A 14,730-nucleotide genomic window follows, 5' to 3' on the forward strand; every position below is an offset into this window, starting at 1 on the left:
GTGGTTCCTACAAGTGGATAGCAGGCATACTTGGGGCTTCTTCTCATCCTGGATTTGCCTTTTTTCAGGGCTATGAAGTTCAAGTTTTTATTTAAACACTGCCCACAGGAAGAGGAGGAGAAGAAGAGATGAATAGCCTTTGTCATTCCTATAGACTACTTTGCACTTTGGTTCATCAGGTATAAAATTGAGCCAGCAAGTCTTTCTTTCTCAAGGATGCATAATATCAGTCCCTTTCATCTTTTCTCAAAATGTCTTGTACTCAATCAACAATTAATTTTATTTTTCAATAAATTTTGTTGATATCTTTTGGTTTTTACATCACCAGAGTTTCTCCCTTTATCCTTCCTCCTCCTTCCTCTGAGAGAATCAATGAGTCAGTAAGCATCTGTTATGTGCTAGGCCTGTGCTAAAGATTTTGTTAATTTTATTTTCTGCTCTATTCTTTTTAATCAGGTTGACTAAAGGTTTATCAATTTTCTTAGTCTTTTCAAGGAACTAGCTTTTAGTTGTGTCTATGATTTGCATGGTCCTTTTGGTTTCCAGATTATTTCTCCTTTAATTTTTAATATTTCCTCATTTGTGCTTATTTTAAGTTTATTTGTTGGATTCCTAATTTTTAAAAAAATACATAGTTCATTAATTCTCTCCTTTTCTCTTTTGTTAATATGTTTTAGAAATATGCTTTTCTCCTGCAGACTGCTTTAGCTGCATCCTAAACATTTTTGTATGTTCCCATCTTTGTAATTTTCTTCCTCATAATTATTAATTTTACATGCTATTTCTTCTTTCACCCACTCACTATTTAGAATTTCATCGTTGTCCCCATTTGGGTCTGGGTCTTAGGTTTGTGCATCCTGAATGATTATTATTCTTACTGCATTACAGTCTGTGAAAGATGTATTTTCTATTTTTGCTTTTTTATATTTATTCATGATGTCTCTGTACCATAATACATGGTCAAGTTTTGTAAAAGTTCTATGTGGTGCTGAGAAGTATGTATATTCTTTTGTTTTTGTTTTTGTTTTTGGTGAGGCATTTGGGGTTAAGTGACTTGCCCAGAGTCACACAGCTAGTGAGGAAGTACATATAGTCTTTAGCAGTACCATTTAGAAGATGCCTCAAGTCTTAGCTCTAGTTTCTCTAGCAATTTGTTAAATTCTCTATTTCCCCTTTTATTTATTTATCTTTCTGTTAGTTTTGTTCTAAACTGAATAACATTATTGTATTATTATCTTAAGTTTCTTGTAATTCAGTTAATATTTTCATTATGAGTTTAGGTGCTAAGAAACTTGGAGCACAAAAGTTGAATGCTGATAACTGGTTTGTTGACTGTTTCATTTTGGTATAATGTCATTTCCTGTTTATCACTTTCTGTGTTGTGAAATTTTTTTTATTTTGCTTTGTCTCATAGCATGATTGTAACTCCTGTTTTGTTTTTTTTTTTTTGGATTCACATGATACATAGTAAATTTTTTACCAGTCTCTCATTTTTATTTTTTTTAATTTATTTTTTCTCATTTTTATTGTATGTATGACTTTGCTTAGGTGTGTTTCTTGTAAGCAACAGATTGTGAAGTTTTGTTTTCTTATCGAATCTGTCCTACCCTTTCACTTTATTGGATTATTAATGCATTCACATTTAAAGTTATAAGAATTAGATTTATATTTTCTTCCATTTGCCTCTAATATTATCTTTTCTGAAGTAGGATTTTTTGTTCCTCTTCCTCTTTAAAGACAATGCTTTGCCTCTTCAGTCCTTTTTGTTTAATCTACTTTAAGGTAACCTTATTTCCATTGACTCTCTTCCCCTCACACTCAAGTTCTACCTTCCCATTCTAACCCCCCTGCTCCAGTATATATCATCCCTTTGCCTATTTTTGGTGTTGTATTTAACTTATTAATTCCTTCTTTTTCTTTCTTTGGTTTATCTAGTTATTTAATTCTTCCCCCCCCCTTTTATTTCTCAGTTAAGTAAAAGTTTCCTTCTGCTCTCCATTTTTTGTTAACTTTTTAAAATTTCATTTTCTGGGCCTTTTTCTTAAAAGGATTCCTTTCCCTTGTTTTCTTTATTAATTCTCTTTCCTTTATGTTTATTCTAGAGTTTTAGCCTTTGATTCATGGTTCCTATACTGTTTTATTCCTTCTTTAGTTTCTGTATTCCTCATGGAATTAGAGCTTCTAAGATACCTATTTTGAGCTCCCACTTCTAAGCAGTTTCTGTTATTGCCTTGTAGATCATGCCCCTTCTCCTCTTTTTTTTTCTGTTGTGACTTACTCTTAGAAATAACAATTCCTGAAGGAGATAAAGAGGATAGAAGTATTGCCTCATAGTAGAAATTATCCTTTGTCCCTGATTGTGCAGTTCATTACTACCCTTTGCCCTCCCCATGATTATTTTTTTCCCCAATTGCCATGAAATCTCCTCTCTATGTCCATGCCCTCTTACCCTTCTGGATATCAATTGCCCTGAGTAGCTCTGATTCCCCTTCTCCTGAGGCAAGATGCCGTCCATGAAGGCATAACACTCTCAAAAGTAGTGATCTTTTTAAGTATCAAATCCTCGCAGATTAAACCCCTTGTAAAGCCTCTATGGGGTCACGAAGAGTCAGACACAGCTGAAACAACTGAATAACAACAAGAAGAAGGAAGCCCCTGACTCCCATTACAAATATCTCCCTTCTCCCATAGGAATGTTTTTCAATGGGACCACCTCCCACCACTAAAAGGAGATTTCCTGCCTTCTTTTAACCTTTTTTCAATTCCTCACTTTGCTGATTCACCCATTTTTCTGCAGATACTTTTCATCCAGAAAGACTGTTGTAGTTATTTTCCCTTCAGTATTACCATTGACTTGAGTAGTGCACATCATACATTTCTTTTATATTTGTTCTCTTCCCTTTTGCGCACCCTCCAATACTGCAGTTTAGCCCCACAAAAATCATCAGTTCATCTGTTGGTGGGGTATTTTGAGTTTTAATGTGTGGTGTTTCTGCTGTTCCTCTACCATCACTTCTATTTGTTCTGCGTTCATCTGTATCTCTTGTGTGCTTTTAGAAAGAAATCTCTTAATGATCTCTGTTGCTATTTTGTTGTTTATATGGCTGTCTTTCTATTTTTTTTCCCTTCCTGGGGTCATTTTTCATTATTTGTTCTTTCCCTTAATTATTGTTTGTGTTTGCCTTTCTTGTTCTTCTGTTGTCTGGGAAATTTACAACACGAATGGTCACGTTTAATTTTGGGGTTTCAGGTTTTGTTCTGTTTTGTTTTTGCAGCAGTGCTTCAAATGCCTCTTATTGAACATCTGTCTTTTTTTCATTGATGATTAAGATTAGGTTTGCAACGTATGTCACTTTGAGTTACATCTTGAGCTTCTTTTCTCTCCAGAACACATTATTTCATTCCCCCCCATGGGTGCAGGATAGTCTTATGCCATTCCAGTTTCCTTTCCTTTATATTTGAAGGTCTTTCTCCTTGTTGCTTGCTGAATTTGTTGTCATTGGAGTCATTAAACTGAACTACTATGTCTTAGAGTTTGTAGCAAAATGGAGAAAAACTGGATTCTTTTGATTGGTACTTTTCTTTTCTGTATTCAGAAGTTCTGGGAAGCTTTCTTTATGATTTCTTAAATTATGATGTTCAAGTTTACATTCTTTTGTCATGCCTATAATCCTTCGGGTAGCTCTATATTTCTCTTTAACATCAGTATGTTTTGCTTATATACAGATCATGCATTCTTATAACATTGCTGCTTTTTATTTCTCTTTTTCCATATTGTTCTGTTCTTCCATATATTTGCATTCTCAGTCTCTCTTGCTTCTTTGGACTTGCCATCATAGGTTCAAGTTTTTCTATTCTGCAAATTGTTTCTACTAAGTGGGACACAAATTCTGCTTTCATGATTTTATTTTTCTCTTGAACCATTCAGGAACATCTTGCTTGTAGTTCCATGCTCTCTTGGGAATCTACAGGCCCCTTTGCCTCACCAGGTATTGATCCATTATCCTTTGTCTTACAATATTTATTCAGAGATATTTGGACTCATTTAAATGTTCTGGGGTTATCTTCCCTTCTGTTATTAATATCTTCCCTATTGATTCAGCTATTATTTATTTATTATCCCCAGAGCTTATCCCAGTGCCTGGAACATAGTAGGTACTTAATAAATATTTATTGATTGCTTATCTGCTTCCATTCCAGGTTTTTAACTGAGTCTTCTTCCTCCTGAGATCGTTGGTAATTTCAGTCTTTATCACTCACTTTCTGACTCCTTCCCTTTGATGGCAGCTCCATTAGGGCTACCCCTAAAAGCTGTCTTAGCTTCCTCCCATAATGAGGAGTTCACTTTTCACTGCCCTCACACTCTGCCCCAAGTTACTTCTGAGGAAAAGGAACTGGTTCCAGTTTTATACCAGTTACTTTTTCATTAGGCCTTGTGTATTTTCCCTGCACCACCATCTCCCCCCCCAAACACACACACACACACACACACACACACACACACACACACACACAGGCACTCTTCCTTAGTTCCCCTTATTCTTAATCCTCTGGATGAGCACTGTTGCTGCAAAGATGCTGCTGCCCCAGGCAGAGCATAATTCCACTTTCCTATACTTCCATTTCTTCACCATAAGAAGAAAGGAGGAATAGATCTCTCTGCTTGTTTCCACAGAATGATGGGACAGAGGCAGGTTTTTCTGGTAGAGACAACAGGAGCAACAAGGAAATTGCTGAGTGTATGCCAGAGTACACATCTGGGTTGTGCAGATATGCCATAGCATGGGGTATGGTGGAGGAGGCAGTGCTGAGTAAGTGTGTTGGGGATTAGGGATTAGCCTTCTCTGCTGTTAATTCATCCGACTATTACCCTGTTAGGGTTTTTAGTGTATTAGCCTGGGGAGACAGCTGGGATTTGTTTACCTCTTTTGTATACTTCTTATATTGGGGAAGTTTGAGAATTCAGGAGGATTGGATAAAATGCCCAGACTTCCATCTTGTTGGATTCATTAAGTACTTCCTATGCACCAGGTACTGTGTCAAATACTTGAGTACTTCAATTTGCCAATTTTAAGCCTCTCCCCCCAAAAGAAGAACTCATAAGCTATATGTAGAATTTTTTTCTCTAATTTCGTTTTGGTTTATAGGAATTTGTTTGGCAAAATCTACTTGGAAACAGTCTGCTAAATAATTATTTTCTTAATAACTGCCCTATCCCTAATCTCTTTAGACTGTAGGTCCAGCATTCTTTTCACCACTACTAAGTCCCAATTAGTATAATAAAAAAAATCTCTTGGAATGGTTGCAGTTATTCAAATTCACATTGCATATTTCCTTTGAGTTGGGATCAACGACCATATTTTACATAATTATAACTTCAAATAGTACAAATCTGAATATGTGCAAACATTTCAGGGAATTCATCTCCATATGTGTGTGTATATATATGTATATATGTATATGTGTGTATATACATATATATACACACACACACACACACATACACACACACACACACACACACATATATATATATATCTATATATATATATATATATATATATATATATATATATATATATATATATATATCTCATACTGCCACTAATGAAGCTCAATAACTTACATGTTGATTGATTCATTTCCAAAGAGGAAATCACATTTCAGAATCTTTTCACTAGATAGCTCCAAATGAAGACTTGTTCCTGGTTGGGGGAGGGGGAGGTACCTCCTGCTTTATTCCTGATGTTAGGGGAGGGGGAGTTGAGAATAGGTTTCTCCTAGGCAACAGTTTACCTGCATTCATACTTTACCCAGAAGTCTCCACAAATATGCTGTGAGTGACAGGGGTTTGCTCCTATGAGTTTTTTGAAGAGCTGCCTGGTCTCTTTTGTCAGATACTTAGCAGTGATACAGGTGCCCGATCACCAGAGGCACCATTGTTATTAAGCCTGACACATTTCATACAACCTGAAGCGAAGTCTGTGAAGGCTTTGGTTCTAAAAGCTCTTCCTGCCAAAGTGACTTGAAACAGCTGTCGTTCCTGAAGACCGGTGTGTACACATCATGGGGGCAGCACTGCATGCCAACTGCAGGAGATAGCTTTGGTCAATAGCTGGAGGAGGCTTCCTATGGCATGTGTCTGGGAGGGAACCATGGCTGCTCACGGTGCCAGAGTTATTCTCACTGGAATTGTTACCTGCAATTGTTTCCTGCTTCCTTGGCTGCCAACTGGCAGAAATTTTAAAAGACTGTAAGGTAATACTGCAGTCAGGCAAATTAGCCCAGGCTCGGGGGCAGAAGCAGTTGAAAATGGAAGCATCAAGGCTATGATAAACTGAATGAACGACCTCTCTCACTTCATTGCTCTCAATCACCCTTTGGTTACTTTTTGGTGTGAACTGTGTGGGGGCAGGGAGTTCTCTAGACAAGAGAGCCCTATGTTTTGTGACCTGCCAGCCGGCCACCCACTACGAGTAAGTGAAAAACAAATGTTGATGTTTTTCAGTTTACTGTCTCTATGCCTGAGGGGTCAGGGATAGGGATAAGAAGCAGTATACTGTAGTCAGTGAAAGTACTGGACTTGGAATCGAGAAGAACTGGGTTCAAATCCTACTTCACTTAATAGCTTTGTGATTTTGAGGAAGTCACTTAATTCCTCAGGTGTTCATCTTCTTTAAAAGGCATAATAGCACCTCTCTTGCCGAGTTGTTTAAATGAAACAATGAATGGAGAAAACACTCTGCAAATCGTAAAATCTACACTATTATTCATAAAGCTGAGTAGTAACCAGAACAAAGAAGGGCAATACGGGTGATTAGGTAAAACCTATGACTCTTCTGCAGCGAGGTGGTGCAGTAGAGAGAGCCCTGGGCCTGGGATCAAGAAGATCTGAGTTTAAACCCGGCAGCTGTGTTACATTGGGCAAGTCACTTAACTTCTGTTCACCTCAGTTTCCTCATCTGTAAAATGGAGATACTATCTATCTCCCAACGTTGTTGTGAAGATCAACTGAAAATATTTGTAAAGTTCTTTGCACGGTGCCTGGCACAGAGTAGGTATTTAATAAATGGTTATTTCCTTCTTTATGCATGCTGAGGAACATTTTGGTGGTCCAGAGGAAAACCAGGATGGTAAAGAACTGGAGACCATACCATGGTTAAGGAATGGTTGAAGGAACCGGAATATTTAGAGGAGATTTAGGAACAGCATAATAAGGACCTTCAAATATTTGAAGGGCTGCTACATAGAAGAGGGATTGTACTTTCTTCTGCGCTGTTAACAAAAAACAAAAAAACAATTGATGGAAGGTGTAGAGAGGCAGATTTAAGCTTGAGGTAAGGAAAAACTTCCTAACACTTAGAGCTGCCCCAAAATGGAAAGGAAGCCTCAGGAAAGAGTGGGTTACCTCTCACTGGTGATCTTCAGGGTAATGGCTGAGTGACCCCTTGTCAAAGATCATGTAGAAAGGATTTCTGCTTAGACACTGAATGATATCTGAGGTCCTTTCCTGCCCCTGAAGTTTGTGCTTGAAACTGATTTTTTTAACCTAAGGGATAATCATCACAGGTTTTGGAATGGAAAGAAAACTTAGTTCATTTACATCAACCCCCTCCTTTTATAAATGGAGGAACTGAAGACCAAAATAGGTGAAGTAATTTGTTCAGGGTCATGCAAGTGGAGCTGAGTTTTGAACCTAAATCTCCTGCCTGCAAATCCAGTGTCCTTTCCACTGAACCACATTGCCTCCCTGCACTTTGGCTTGGGGAGGTGTCTATCTCTTTAAACAGTGCTTCGGTACAATTACATGTGTCAGCAGCTGGTGATGCAGCAGATAGAGTAGCAGGCTTGGAGTGATGGAAAACTCATCTTTGTGAGTTCAAATCCAGCCTCAGACACTTCCTAGCTCTGTGACTCCGGGCAAGTCACTTAACCCTGTTTGTCTCACTTTCCTCATCTGTAAAATAAGCTGGAGAAGAAAATGGCAAACCACTCTAGTATCTTAGCCAAGAAAACACCCAATGGGGTCACAAAGAGTCAGACACAACTGAATGACTACAACTTCTGATACAAAAAGCCATAAACTTTACGGCAGAGGTGCCAAACATGTGGCCCAGCACACCCTGAACCAAATTAAAATGTAATTGGGAAATATTTGACAAAAATACAATAAAACATAGATGACATGGTTTTCTAAGTTAATACATGATCCACAAGGATCCTGATGTATAGTTTCATGGCTCAAATTTCTGTTTGATCCTGACCTTACTGCTTTAGGGAACCCTTACTTCCCTAGCTCATTTCTCTACCCTTATTCTTTCTTCCATTGTCTCTCCATCTTCTCTCAGAGCATCTGGGCTGATGCTCTGAGTCACTCAGTCACCCAGGCTTGTCTCCTATAACGTCTAAAAGAGGCAGGGGAGAGGATGGAGGGCAGCACCTATTTGGATATTGGGAAGAGGAAGCTGTTCATAGTCCTTGCAGTAATCATATTTTGCTGAATACCAGTTACCTCACATCACATAAAAATGCAGGCTATTTAGTTACTTGTCATAAAAGTTAATATTTAGCTAAAGCTTTTAGTACCAACCTAACTGCTGCTTCCTAGGTTAAGAATGGGGCTGTTAACAATAAAGAATGGCATCAGGTGTGAATTTACAGTCTTTTTCCACAGTAAGATTCATTAGTAACAAATTCATTGCTTTGCTTCCGTGAACAAGGACAGAAATACAACAAAGCATCATGTGCTGTGAGATAAAGCAACATATATACATATATGTGTGTATACATACATATATGTATATATGCATATACAAATGTACATTTTCAGTACAAAGTACATTTGTTGAGTACCTATTATGTACAAGTATGACCTCTCAGGGTCCAATCTCCTTTCTTAAGATCATAAGATCTAAAACTGAAAATTCCCTTAAAGGTAGTAAGAAATGATGAGCTCAATGATTTTAGAAAAACATGGAAAGACTTGCATGACATAATGAAGAGTGAAATGAGCAGAACCAAGAGAACATTGTATACAGTAATAGCAATATTGTTTAAGGACAACTTTGAGCAAATAAGTTTTTTTGACTATTATAAATACCCAAACTAACTATAAGGAACATATGAAGATACTATCTGTATCCCGAGGAAGAACTGATAAATAGAAGTATTCTATACTATAAATAGAATAATTATATATATATATGTGTGTGTGTGTGTGTGTGTGTGTATATACACATACATACATACACCTATTTGTGCCTAATGGTAGCCATCTCTAGGGCAGGGCAGGAGGGAGGGAAGAAAAGACAGGAAAAAAAAGAAATTTACATGATAATTTTGTTATATATTTGGAAGGAATAGCAGGTTGTGCATAGTAGATTTGCAGATTCATGTGCAATTATCTTTTTTTATTGTACTATGTTATGGAAATGCTTGTTTTATTCCATAAATTAAAAATTAAAACTGGGATCTAGAGGATTTGCTGAAGATCAAGTCCAATAGATAACTGTCAATCTGCCAGAGCTGAGTAAGAAATTGAAAATAATGGTTCAAATGAAGAGGGTGAACATTTCCAAAAACCAGCTCCTTGGATCAATAATCACTTCTTTGTGCCCCCCCCATATCCTCTATGGAGACAATCTCTTCATGACCACAGAATACCCTTCTACATTGTCTCTGCTATTGGAAAAGAGTTCTTCAACAGTAACACAGTGGCTAATTAGGCGTCACTCAGCGGAGCCCACAGTGGCTGATGAGCTGAACCAATCTCTCTCCTTTCCTTGTCATCACAATTTGCCTGACTTTTTAGAAGAAGCCTGACTTCTCAGTACAGGAAGTAGGCTCCCTAATTCTCATTTCATTGGCTATTCACTTCCACCCTAACTTGCTATTTACAGAGCTACTAATCATAGAAATGGGCTTAAAGTCTAAATGTTATCTCCAGCAAGAGGTGAAATTACCAAAAGATACCCACTGTACAAATATGGCTCAGGTCTGGGACAAGTGGTTTATTCCCACACAGAAAAGGGAAACTAAGCAATTAAAGGTTGATAAAAACTATTAGAATAGAATCCAGTAGCTTATCACTAGTAGTACAGTCCGTTGAGAGGCTAATACTTAAGTCTTAATGGAATACAGTTTTTGCAAAGCTGTTAATTAGTTCATATTTCATAGCTCAGGCCAATCAAAAAACATGCAGGAACTTCTTTCTCAGGACACCCTCTACTGGCAACTCTTTTGATGACAGTCTGCCTGCTTCTGCGGATGTTGCCACCTCAATCACTTGGGTAGTCACTACTCTGTCATTAGCCCACTCTAGCTAATGATTGCTGCTTGGGTGCCAGGGAAGGGGAAAGACCAGCTGCCTTTCAAGATTTCACAGCCAGTGCTGCCTGGGAACTGTGCTTCTTCTCATTGTCCACTGAAGGAATTGATTCAAAGGCCCACCTAACTCCCAGCTGAATCATGAGATGGTTGTTATTAGCTTTACCCTCCTTCTTGCTTAATTATAAGGAGCAGAAACCAAGGAAGTGATAGGACTCTATTCTTCCTGGATATTATACAAAATCACCCAATACATGCATACATATTTAATTTTCTGACCAGACTCCCTTTGAATTCCTATATCTATCCATACGTTGATAAATAAAAAATTTAGTGAGCACCTAAATCTTTCTGTGATTACTGCCCTCAGCAGATAGAGTTGTGGGAACATGCCTTTGATCACCTTAGAGAGAGAGAGTGAGAGTCTTCCCTTTGCAGCACTAGCTGAAGGCTAGCAGGGAAGGGATCAATAAGAAGACTATTTGGATTCTTATCAGCAGAAAAGAGTTTTAACCTAAACCATAAATATCAATGTAGCACTCGCTCTGAGTTCTCTTTCCCAACTTTCTATTTGTATTGGCAGGTTGAATTCCCTAAAGAGCAAATGATTACTTCTCCCTTCAGAGTTCTAGGGGTGATCCTGAGACATTTCAAGTATCATCATTCATGAGTACTAATCTAGTGTGCTCTTCTAATATCAACTAACTTATTAATATCAATTAGCTTTTACAATTTACAGGATAGTTGCTGAAAATTTATAGCAAAGGTAGAAATTACAAAAAACGCTCCCCACCCACCCACCCAAATCTAGGACATATTCTCCCCTCTGTACACATTCAGTCTCTGGAGTGAGTGGGCTCAAATTTACATCTAGGGAAGACGTGTGGCCAAGAGCTACCTTCTGGTTCTAGGAGTCCTTTTCTCTCTTCTCAGACCTCACCAAGTTCATGTGTGGTGTAACCAGTGAACAAGTCACTCCTTTCCCCAGCTTCTAACTCGTTTCTGGTTGTGGTGTCTTAGTCTCGAGTAAAGCTGCTACTCTGCTGGGTCAGGTAGGTCACTGAGTGGGGTTGATAGCTATCACTCCAGACTCAGCTACTGCTGTTTCTGATACTTATTGCTAAGCGAACTTCTCAAGGTTCTTCTCACTTTTGAAGACCACAAGGCAAGTAACCTGGTCATTCTATCTTTATAGGCTCATTCAACTAAGTTCAGGAAAAAAAAAATTACTCACCACAGAAATAGAGTCCATGTGCTCAGGAACACTTGGCAGAAGGGTAGGAAGATTAGCTAGCCAAGGTTAGATCTCCACTGCCCCTTCCTCTAGCCAGGGCTTCACAGCTGTTCCTCCTTTAAAAATCACCAGAGAAGAGGGAAGTGCCTGAGAGTAATTTTCAACATACCAGATAAACTCAGCAGACTATATGGCCTTTTTGAGCATGAGTCATCTATCCTCTCCCTGATATATGGAGTTAATCATGTGTCCCAGACTAAAGTACTCAGACAACCCTGTCCTTTACTGAGGCCCAAAGAGGGTGAGTAATTTGCCCAAAGTGAAACAAATAAAAAGCAGAGCCAAGATTCTAATTCAAGGTGTTGGGGTACAAGATACAGGGTCCTTTCCATTACAATATGCTCCTCCTATGTCTCACACGGATGGTGAGATCTTATCATTGAAATCACTGAAGTCTTAGCCAAAAGCCACAATGGGACTGAAGAGACAGGGCTACTTTTTGCACATTTGCCTCAGTGACAGCCAAATGAACTTCACTTTCTAGGAAATCTTCCATGAGTCCCCCCAGAGTGATGGGCGCTTACTTTCACAGCTACAGTCAGTCAGAGAACAGCCAGGAGAGGTGTCGACAGGCTTCTTCAGCACTGCAAAGTGATAGACCTTGAAGACAAAAAGCCAGAAAATACTCATCTTTCTAAACATAATATGAATATTTAGAATTGCATCCATTTCCTCCTTAGCTGTGCCTGAGACGCTCACTTTGTCTGAGGCCTTATTACCTATAACCTACAGATAAGAAGGCAAGTATTACCGAAGGGGAAAAGCTTCCTTCCTCCCAGCTATTCCACTAATGTTAAATTGTGTCAGGTTCATAGTCATGATTTTCCTTCAAGTTAAATCAGAATCAGAAGAAATGTTCAGGACTGCCTCTCATTACTTCATTTGTTCAACAAGCATTTAGTGAGTACCTACTGTCTATGAGGCACCGGGCTACATGCTAAGGATAAATGATAAAATTAGTCTTTGCTCTTAAGGAGTTCACATTTTTATAACAAAATAACAAGCCCAAAACCTTTCACAAAATTTTTTTATCTTTCTTATATTTTATAAACCATTAATAGGGAGACTTACTGAACGGGATGATTTTAGATTGAGAAGTAAGTTTTTTGTTTCATTTAAGAAATATATAAGTATATCCTTCTCCCATCCCATCCCCATCAGAGCCATCCTTCTCTCTAATAACAGATAAGGTACTCAGAGAAGTGACTGCTACTTTTTGTTTTTTCCTTAATAGTATTTTTTTCAATTACATGTAAAGATAGTTTTCAACATTCATTTTTGTACACTTTTGAGTTCCAAATTTTCCCTTTTCCCTCCGTTCCCTCCCCCCTCCCCAAGACAACAAACAATCTGATATAGGCTATATATGTACAATCATGCCAAAGGTATTTCCACATTAGTGACTACTACTGTGAATTCTAAGAGTAATCCTGTGTCAGTCCTCCTAACGCCGTAGCTCATGAGCTCTCATTGGTGTGCTTCCCATTAATAATTAGCAAGTACATTCAATTAGATCTTAGAAAAAGACATTTACTCAAATGGCATAACAAGAACAGGAGGAAGGTGGCAGTTATTAAAAAATGCTGGGGTACACTCTCCCACAAATACACACAGATTCAATAGAGGCATGAACTTAAAATACCTTAGTAGTGAGGCACATGGGTAGGGAACAAATGTGGGCAATTCACAACTCTGAAACTGTAGGGCTTTACTAGTCCTTTCTGGGTGGTCTTTTATGGAATTTATTGAAGGATGTGACATCAGTGACGGTGATGGACAGGTTGCTTGGTTTGCCAGACTGACTTCTCCAAGGGTACAGTGCCTCTAGTTGATGGATTAATCTCCTGGATTTCGTGGGTTCACTCTTCCTGCTATATACCATGCTTTCCTCTTTTGCTTTTCAAATGAGAATTTAAACAAAGCAAGCCTAACCCAAATTTAAAAAAAAAAATTTCTTCCTCTAGTCAAACTTCTTCCAAACACAGTTCAATTAAAAGTAAGTCATGTTAAAATTTATTAGAAACTTTTTCTGGCTTATTCAGATGTGTCTCAGTTTCCCCATCTTTAAAATAGGAGAGGTAGAGCAGCTGATTTTGAAGATCTCTTTCATCTCTAACGTTTCTATGAAACTATTATTCTGAAATAGTCTAATCAATTGGCTGTTTTTTCTACAAAATGATGAATGAGTGATTTAGCATCAAATTAGCTTTTTTAAAAAACAAACAATGGCTATTTTGGTGTGAAAGATACATTTACTCTTACTTCAAAATGTTTCACATAAACCATTACACTCAGGAATCAGGGTACAGGATAGACTGAGTGGTCAAGAATTTTTGAACAAAATAAGTTCAGTTCACTATTCTGAAGTACAAATAAGAAGGCATATGGAAAATTCTGAATCTCTGAGCTTCTGAAATGATATACCATCTCCTCGTCGCGTGTCTACACATCTGTGTGTCTGATATCAGAATGAGATTTGAAAGGGTCACTTCCTTCCTCCTGAAAAGATTAAATTGATTATGTATCATTTTTCATTGATCCTATTTATAGTTAATTGATTTCGTCCTATAACTACCTAAGTCACTGTTCTTTGTTTCCGAACTTAGTTCAGAAATTCAGCTGGTCTGTAATGTTAAGCTTAGTAATCCAGCTCTCCTGCTAATCACTATTCTGTTCTTGCCTCAAGAAAATCTATATCCTTGGGGGATTTAGGTGGATACCAAGGAGTTTAGTCTAGTATCTTTACACCACCAAGCTATGCTTCAAGGATATCTGGTCTGCTGTCTAAAGAAGTTTAGTCCACTATTGTTGTGCACAACTAGTTCACTAGGCTACAGAGCCTACCTAGGACCTGGGATTTCCCAATCACCTGATCACAGCTTGATCTTTCACTCCAAGCACGCATTGATGAGGCAGGAGAAAAGATGGCAGCAACTCCGTTTATTTTTAGCAAAGCACTTACTTATATAGTAAAATAACAGGAACCCTTTCTCAAGTTACAATGACGTATAACCCATGCTGTGCTCAAGGACGGTGCGTACACAGTCCGTGCACTTACCTACTACCATTCACAAATACACTGTTAATGACTAATGAGTAACTAGGGAAGT

The 14,730-nt window shown here is 38.1% G+C and overlaps 1 long non-coding RNA gene across 1 annotated transcript in view; it reads right to left on the reverse strand.

Annotated features, from left to right (window-relative positions):
- LOC110207421 (uncharacterized) overlaps window positions 1-14,730 on the reverse strand; it is a 45,150-nt gene that overhangs the window by 27,353 nt on the left and 3,067 nt on the right. The window contains exons 2-3 of the long non-coding RNA XR_002324153.2: window positions 12,145-12,220; window positions 11,561-11,676 (exon numbers count right to left, since the gene is read on the reverse strand). This is a non-coding gene — a long non-coding RNA (uncharacterized LOC110207421). The remainder of the gene's footprint in view (window positions 1-11,560; window positions 11,677-12,144; window positions 12,221-14,730) is intronic.

The sequence above is a fragment of the Phascolarctos cinereus genome, unplaced genomic scaffold (assembly GCF_003287225.1).
Source record: "Phascolarctos cinereus isolate Bilbo 61053 unplaced genomic scaffold, phaCin_HiC Scaffold_2;HRSCAF=192, whole genome shotgun sequence".
Classification (NCBI taxonomy): domain Eukaryota; kingdom Metazoa; phylum Chordata; class Mammalia; order Diprotodontia; family Phascolarctidae; genus Phascolarctos; species Phascolarctos cinereus.